We start from the raw sequence: 8,947 nt of genomic DNA, 5'->3' as shown, positions 1-8,947 counted from the left end.
AATGCAACACTCTACTCATGTTATATTTTTTTTAACTTTATTTAATTTACTTTGAATTCGATTTTTAAACAATCTGTGATTTCGATTTATTTTGTCTGACGAGGAGACTTACGGAAGTGTAACTCACCGATTTTAACGAAACTTGGCATACTTGTAGAACATAGAAAAATAATCGACACGTATTTTTTTATTTCGGCAATGGTGCGAGTTTAAGGGGAAGTAACCGTTTAGAGGCCCCAAAAATGCATGAATTTCAGGAATTTTTTTTTTATATAAAATAAATGAATTTGAAAAAAACTTTTAAGGGGTTTTATTCTTGTACTGTTACATAAGAAATTATTATTTTTTTTATGTCAAAATAACGGCTTTTGCTTCCACGCCATGAAGCTACAAACGACGTGAGTTTATTCGCGCGAAGCGCTCCACAGCCTTGCCAGCTAATCTGAAACAAAAAACACAAAAAATTTATTAAAATAGACTAAATTTGGGGGGCTTTATGGTTTTCCGATTTTTAAGAAACCCCCGGAAAACAAAATGGCAGCCATTTGAAAAAAGAACCCATTTAACGGAAACAATGGGTTTTTTTTAGAATTTTTTAGAATATGTACGATAAGCGAAATATTATATTATTTAATATTTGCTTTTCGCACATTATAGTCTATCTACAGTTAAGCAAATTATATAATTAATATAGATACTTATTTATTAAAATCCAGATGCACATTAAATGCAAGTACAGTATATGAGATGGAATATTAAATAATTCCGAATATATATGCATTTCTAAAATATATATAATACAGAACATGGAGCCTTTTTAGAGATTCTTAAAAGGTACTTTTTTGAGCCTTTCACATGGAGAAAACGGCAATAATAGTGACAATTTTTAGCGTCAAGGGAGGACAATAACCAAGTAATGGATAAGCTTACATTGGTCCTCTAAATTCCGCGGAACTTGTAGGTTTAATCTAGGATAAAAATTTCGACAACATTTGTACTTACTCGCTCGTACAGTATTCTCGATACTTCTTGAGCATGTTTTACGCAGTCTTCTTCGGCGTTAAAAATTCTGTTGCACAATTTGCATTTGTGTGCACATACTAGATAAAATAAATAATTGATATCTTCAAACGTTAACTTCTTATTTGAATCCATTTTGTCACGACGACGATGAAGTACTGTTTACTAAGCTCAACGCGTGTTTGGAATACTGATCAAAAAGGTCGAAAAGGAATTTATTTATTTACACTTCTTTCTATTTAATAGAATAATGCTGGTAATGCTGGGTCTACAATGCGAGTCGCAAGAATTGACCAATCACAGTCAATTATTCTCCTCAAATTTGAAAGTTGGACTACCGAAGAAGTAATCTAATCTAGATTAATAAGAAAGTTGGATTTTAGAAGTTTACTAGAAACTCAGATTTTAAAAGTTAGATTCTAAAAATAGAATTGCATATACACGTGCGCGCACAGCCACGTGTTTGGAATTGCAAGTTTTATTAAGTTCATTGTATATTCGTTATAACAGTTATATTAAATGTTTTTTTTTATTAAAAAAATTGACTTGTTTTATCTTCTTAAAAAATAATGGTCTTGTTAATAATTAGAGGGATGATACGAATATCTGCGAAGAACAATAAGTATATACATTTACATACTTAGCGCGCGCGCGTTCCTATTAAATGAGAAATGATTTCTAAAGTAACAATAAAACACCAGAATTTGTACCATTTATATTTGCAATATATTAAATAATTATTAATTAGATACAATCATGTGTGCGATAGTAATTTAGAGTCATATCATTTCTATATACACTTTTTTTCTTCTTTTCCTCGCTGCTTTACTTTCTCCATTTTCATAATATTTTAACAATTTTTTTCTTCACCTCGCGAGAATCTTAATTATTATGACACGTATTGCATACACCGGATATACACATAAAACATTGGATTTGTCTATTGCAGCTCTTTCCGCGGGACGAGTACGATTTTTACGAGGCGCCCAGATTTCTGGTAGTATTTTTTACGCTGAACAAAAAATTATATAGGTCTTATAGGGCTAACTGCTCTAGTTTTTGAGATATGACACACACACACGTGTGTATGCCCTGCTTTATAGAAGTTGTGATTTTCGTTAAAGCAGGGAAAACACACACACACACACGTGTGTATGTCCTGCTTTATAGAAGTTGTAATTTTCGTTTTATGTTGCAAAATATTGCAAACGGATCTTGTAGCACAAAAGTAATAATGATATAAAATAGTATATTAGTACATTTTGTAAAGATATGAATCGGATCCTCAATATATTTGCGAATATTCATGTGCCACGAGGCAGATCACGGCGCACTCGCACGCGCATGCCACATTGTGTAGAAAATTGTTAATAGAAATTAAGTTATAAGTAATCTACCGGAAATTTATACACCGTTTGACGCAAAAACTCAGCACGAATCACCACATATAATTTCTTAAGAAATAACGTACTTTTAGACTTTATCTATAACACCTTTACGCAGCACTCACGTTCGTCCTCCTTCGTGCCCACTGCCAGAATCCGTGAATCCACTGTCTAGCATTAGTGACTACAACTCTCTTTATATGAAGACAGATTAGTTCCGAACAAGGTAACTACGTACAACAATATATCACGTAGATTATATAGAAACAAATCTCCTACAGAAATATCCTTCATTTTGAGAAGAAAAGCTCTCGAATTTTAACTTCGCAAATTTCCAAAAAATCCAAACATTTAAATTGATTTTTTTTTATCTAAAAACAATTTTTATCTCGATTTATTTTTTACTAAACATTAACTAAAAATAAAAATTTATTTTCTCCATCAATAAAATCAATAAAAATTTTATAAAACATCACCAGCACGGATTCTGTTTCCCGAAAAGATAGTCTTAGCACCCACCAGCGTAGCCGATGCGGATTCTATCTTCAAAAGGGAACAGTCCCAGCACCCACTGGTTTGTTTTATAAAACATCACCGGTGAGGACTCTGTCACTCAAAAGTGACAGTCCCAGCATCCACCGGTGCTTTACTGAACCATAACAAATACAAGAAAAATTTATATACATAAATTATGTTTTCTGCTCGAACTCCTCTTTTATCTTCCAGTTCATTGGCCTTATCTCTTTTAATACACTCTATATATCCTTGTTTTCATAAATCGTTAATCGTATCAATATTTGAAATATCGATACTGTATCGCCCATCTCTACTTTAAACTATTATCTGCGACCAAAAAAACATATACCGAGTGTGATACATTTCTCTAATGGAATATCAAAGAATGGAATATCAAAGTTAGCCATTAGAAGCCGCCATATTGGATCTGCTATTTAAAATTTTGAAATTTTGACCCTAAAATCGTCATCAGCGACACAAAAAACCTCTTACAGATAAGTTTTTATGTAACGAAATTATTCGCTCTCACCGGTTTTGGCACGAAACGTTACTTTTAGGCTCACCAGTGAACTGATTAATTGTTCAAACAAAATATAAAATACACTGCTTATTTTTTTGAGTGACTGTGTGACGCATACTTTTGTAAACAATAACTTTTTTTGAGTCTATATGAAGTGAAGTGCATATTGTTTTCATAAATGCAAGTTTTTCATCACTCAATTATTGCTTTACTAGTATTACTTTACTGATACCTTCCTTATAGAAGGAATTAATTTTATTGCTTAGGACATCATAGAGATCAACTGCTATATTTGGTATACCGTGTTTGTACTTTTAACAGACTTAAGTGCCTTCTGTAGTTCCTGAGCAACATTATCGTTCGTTTTCATAAAGTCCATTCTTTTGTTTTTCTTGTGATATTCCTCCAATTACGATTGCATTTTGGTACACATAGCATTTCTAGAACCTTTCAAAAACTTCACGTGCATTGAGAGATATTGTGGCTTGCAGGTGTTCGTAATTTAAGGCCCCTTAACAATACATTAAAAGAGGTGAATGGCATAGGTTGTTGAATGGGATAATTTCATTAAAGAATTGAAATACTAACTTACCAACTCATATTTCTGTTTTAATAGCCGTTTTACATTTTCCACTTGCTCTGTATACAGTTGATCTTTTTCTCTATGCAGTTGGTCTATTTTAATTTGAAGTTTGTCTTGCTCCGCTTGGACTCGGACTAGAATGTTTTCTTTCTCTTTTTTTCTTTCTATGCAGTTTGTCTTGCTCTGTATACAGTAGATCTTTTTCTTTATGCAGTTGGTCTATCAGGTGCGTCTGCTTCCCCGTTTGTTGGCTCACATGACTGAACGTGCAAATCAGGTGGATCTTGATTTTCTACAGAAGGATCCATAACGTCATTTGTTGAGTTAGAACTGCTAGGTCTGCATTGAAACCTGATGTAAATAAAAATAGAAAAGAATAATTTTTTTTAAATATTACAATTGTATGCATTATATGATGCTATTATATTCTTGTAGACAGTGATTCGAAATGGAGTAAAAATTTGTGTGTAAAGGAGGGTTGGAGATAGAATTACCGACAAGTCTTAATTGTCTACAAATCAAATTAACTACTGCGAATCTTAACTTTATCGCATTACAACTTATTCGTGTATATCCAAATTATTTTGCACAATGTTTATTTGTATATTATTAATAGTCAGAGTATTATTGTGTTTATGTATTTCTCTCTCCAGCTTTTTGTTATCGTTATTTATGTCATGACAAAGGAATGTAGCAAAAAATTTGTGGTATCTGTAATATATATGTATAAATGTCTCAAATGTCTGTATGTATGTCTAAATGTAATATGTAACATATTAATATATATATGTTTATTATACCTGTCTTTTAACATAAATATGAAAGACAAATCAAAATTATGTCAAATACAACTAAAAATATAATCTGGTCCCTTGGTTGAAGCTTGGAATATATTGAATATAATGCATCTATCAAAATTAAAAATAATATATTAATATATAAATTTTGAGTTTCAAAATAATCATTAAAAACAGTACTTACCTTTAAAAAATGTAGAGATCGCCGATATATCGATCATTGTTATTTAATTGTGAAATCTTCTTAATGAATAATGGGTAATGGCTTTCAAGAAGTGACGAACATTGATCGAATCGCGATCGCGAAATTACAGTCTGTGATAAGAGATTTGTTGAATTTTTCACGGTATCTTGGAACTAGACGTTTAATTTCTGCTGTGTATTGTTTTTTGCTTCTTTTATTTCAGCTTTCGCTTTCATGTTTGAAGTTTTAGCATCAGCTACTAATTTGTTTAATTCAAAACTATATTTTTATTACATTGCCAATGTTATGGCATTTGGTGTTGCTTTCAATATTTTTTATGAATTCGTGCATGGCAGTTTTTTGGTTCAAGTTCGTGGGGAGGTAAAAATTATTGCCAAATTGGAGGAGTTTAGTCATCTCAGAAGGAAGTACCTCCGTGTTGGAGAAGTTAATGAAGAATCATTTGTCATTAGCATATTTTATTTTAACAATTTTAAAAGAACAAATATGCAGTGCAAAATATCCTTGGATTTAATGTTACCTAGACTATATAATTTTATATTGTCTCCGAATTGAAGACGAATGAAACCTTGGATTAAATTGGTGAAATAGTTAAAAAAAATTATATTTAAGGAGAGAGGGTAGTAATTTGGTAATCAAATACTAGTCTTTAAGTCACACACATTGTGATTATGATCCAAAGATACAAATTTAGATTTTAAGTTACGATTTTAACTGAATAATCGTTTTAGTACCGTTATCTTGGAATAAGTAATAATTTGCGTTTCCGTTATTATTAAAAATTTATTTGATGTTTCTACCCAAACATTTGGGTCGAATACCTAGTCAGTCAGGCTGGCTTGTAAATTATTGTAAACTATTTGTCAAATATTGCGAGTATTATACTGGCGCACATATGTCAACGGCTGCGTACACATCATCCATATCTGCGCGTGTCGTGCAGTCGCGTCGCTGTCGATAGGAAAGAGCAAGTCCTTGCTGAACAACGTGATCCTGTCACTCACCCGCAGGACGTCCAACGCGAGCGAGCGCAACCGACACGGTTCCTAGGTGACCAGCGTTTCAACTCCTCCATCAGATACATTGACCAGGAGGCCTGGGAGTCCGGCGGTAACAGCACGGACACTACCGATTATTTTGATCTTGAACCCTCGCCCGGAGCGGACGCTGATTTCGCCGAGCGAAATAATGGTCGTTTTGAACAGCAACAACAGTATTATCAATGAACGACAGGATGAAAATCATCAGATTCCGCGTTCCTTGCCGTCGCCGACGAAGAAGTAAAACAATAACAGCAGCAGTTGGCGCCGCAAGTTTATGCTACGTCGTCGCTCCAACGATTCCTTGAACTTGAACAACGGTGAGACACGTTCCTCCTCGCCGAGCGAATCAATAGCGAAGTCCTTATCCTGGATCGAGGAATCCTTGTTCAGATGAGGGGCAACAAGGCAGCAACACCACGGCGACGACCATCTCGTCACCATCGGTGTAAATTGACGTAACCGGAAGCCCTTAGATAGCCACCGCCTCTGTCGACGACATATCGTCTTTGGAGAACAGCTTTAGCTAGCCCGAAAAGGAAAATGACGATGAGGAGCAGGCTGGTCCGGAGTTTGAGACGGAGAACTCATCCTTACCGTGCAGCCCAGCGGCCGCGTCCATTGTTGGCTTGGATTTCCTTTACGGTGCCCCATTACGATTTCCTGTCAGTGAACGGCGGCGCAATGCGGCAGGGGATCACCAGCACCAGCTCGCTCTAGCTACCGTCCGATGTGAGTTTGCATTTCAGCGTGGACTGCCCGCCAATACTTGCAGCTTTTACAGTGAGGACAGCAGTCCGAGCATGGACTCGTTGAAGTTCAAAGGGTCTGGACGCGACCGGGTGCCGCGAGATTTTGCCCGAATCTGGAACGACATAGCGCCGGCTGCTCTTCAGCCAACAGCTTGTCGAGCCCGAGATCGAGACCGGGTCCGGCCGGGCCATGTTTCAAGCTTTTCGAGGAAGGCGACGTACAAGTGTGCTACCTGAATCAAATCCGGACCTTTTTAAAGAAGACCCTGTGCAGCAAGTTCCTTAGACGCTGAGAGACCCATTATCTCTATTTCAACGACTGTTGCCTGTTTTCCAAGACGCTGACGGGTTTTCTTCAGCAACCTGTTCCGTACAGCAGGAACAGTCGGAGATCCGAAAGTACGTTGTCGCCAGGTGGGATCCTGCGTATAAGAACTCTCAGCATTGTCCTACCAGACGGTTCGCTTCTTCTGCAAGACGCTTACACGAGGGAGCAGTGATACCGTTTGATATGGAAGAAAAATATCTTCTGAGGAAGGCGACATATATATCCAAGTGTGCTGCCTGAATCAAACCGGACCTTTGTAAAAAAGATCTTGTCCGGCAAGTTCCTTAGACGCTGGGAGACGCATCATTTCCATCTCAGCGACTGTTGCCTGTTCTCCAAGACGCTGACGGGGTTTCTTCAGCAACCTGTACAGCAGCATGTCGGAGATCTGGAAGTACGTTGTCGCCAAGTGGGACCCTGCGTATAAGAACTGTCTCAGCATTGTCCTACCAGACGGTTCGCTTCTTCTGCAAGACCACGAGGGAGCATTGATACCGCTTGATGTGATAGAAAAATATCTTTCGAGGAAGGCGACACATATACAAGTGTGCTGTTTGAATCAAACCCAAACCTTTGTAAAGCAGATCCTGTCCAGCAAGTTTTTAAGACGCTGAGAGACGCATTATCTCTATCTCAACGACTGTTGCCTGTCCTCCAAGACTGACGGGTTTTCTTCAGCAACCTGTTCCGTACAGCAGCACGTCGGAGATCCGAAAGTACGTTGTCGCCAGGTGTGACACTGCGTATAAGAACTGTCTCAGCATTGTTTTATCAGACGGTTCGCTTCTTCTGCAAGACAGTAACACTTACACGAGGGACCAGTGATACCGCTTGAGATTGAAGAAAAATATCTCAAATACCAACACGTGTTGATGAGCACTCGAGAAGAGGAGGTACTGCGCGAATTGTGCACCATGATGGACTTCACCCTGTGACATTCAGTCTAACCTTGAAGCCGACGTTAGACTTTTTCTGTCGACTGACAGTTTACTAACGGTTACCTTCGTGTTGTTTGGAACTGTAATGAGAATGACTTTTTTTTCGTCGGGTATTCTGATGTGTGCAGATTCTGCATAAGTAAAGAAAGTACGGAATTATCTGTAAATTGCCATTCCAACGACTCGTCCGTGAGATCGCTCAGGATTTCAAGACTGACCTCCACTTTTAAAGTTCTGCTGTAATGGCTCTTCAAGAAGCTAGCGAGGCGTTACCTTGTACGTCTTTTCGAAGATACGAACTTGTGCGCTATTCAGGCTAAAGCGAGTCACTATCATGCCGAAAGATATCCAACTGGCACGTTGTATCTGTAGCGAGCGAGCTTAGGCGCAACAAATTTATAAAATAAACAATCTAAAAACACGAAGGTGGTCACATCATTACGGTCATTATCTTCTATTTTTTATTGTAAAAGTGTCTAAAGGAGATGGATTTTTATTTGAACTTGGTTACTTAACCGTTTAGGGGCCTGTGTACATAATTATGTACATAAAAAAAGAACGGAAAAAAAACGAAAAAAAAACTAAAACAAAAAACTAAAAAAACTAAAGTACTCATCAGGGACGTCTTTTAAAACTACTTTATAAATTATAACATTTTACTCCAATGGGATCGATGTGTGGCCCCTAAAGGGTTGAATACAGCAGTTTCAAACATTTGTATTGACAATTACAGTATAATTAGAGTACAATTAAACGTGTTAAAAAACTCTTGAGTTCCGAAACATATAGATGCTAGGTATTATTTTATACGCGAAAAATATGCAAACGAAGAAATAGATATAAGATATGTTCTAAGCGAAGAC

At 36.7% G+C, this 8,947-nt stretch overlaps 1 pseudogene; it reads left to right on the top strand.

The window, feature by feature from the left end:
• The first annotated feature begins 5,075 nt into the window (after positions 1 to 5,075).
• LOC112451906 lies at positions 5,076 to 7,366 on the top strand (annotated as a pseudogene).
• Positions 7,367 to 8,947: the final 1,581 nt, after the last annotated feature.

This window comes from Temnothorax curvispinosus, unplaced genomic scaffold (assembly GCF_003070985.1).
Source record: "Temnothorax curvispinosus isolate PA1 unplaced genomic scaffold, ASM307098v1 QBEX01002770.1, whole genome shotgun sequence".
Taxonomy (NCBI): domain Eukaryota; kingdom Metazoa; phylum Arthropoda; class Insecta; order Hymenoptera; family Formicidae; genus Temnothorax; species Temnothorax curvispinosus.
The sequence above is the reverse complement of the archived record's forward strand: the minus strand, read 5'-3'. Positions and strand labels throughout refer to the sequence as shown.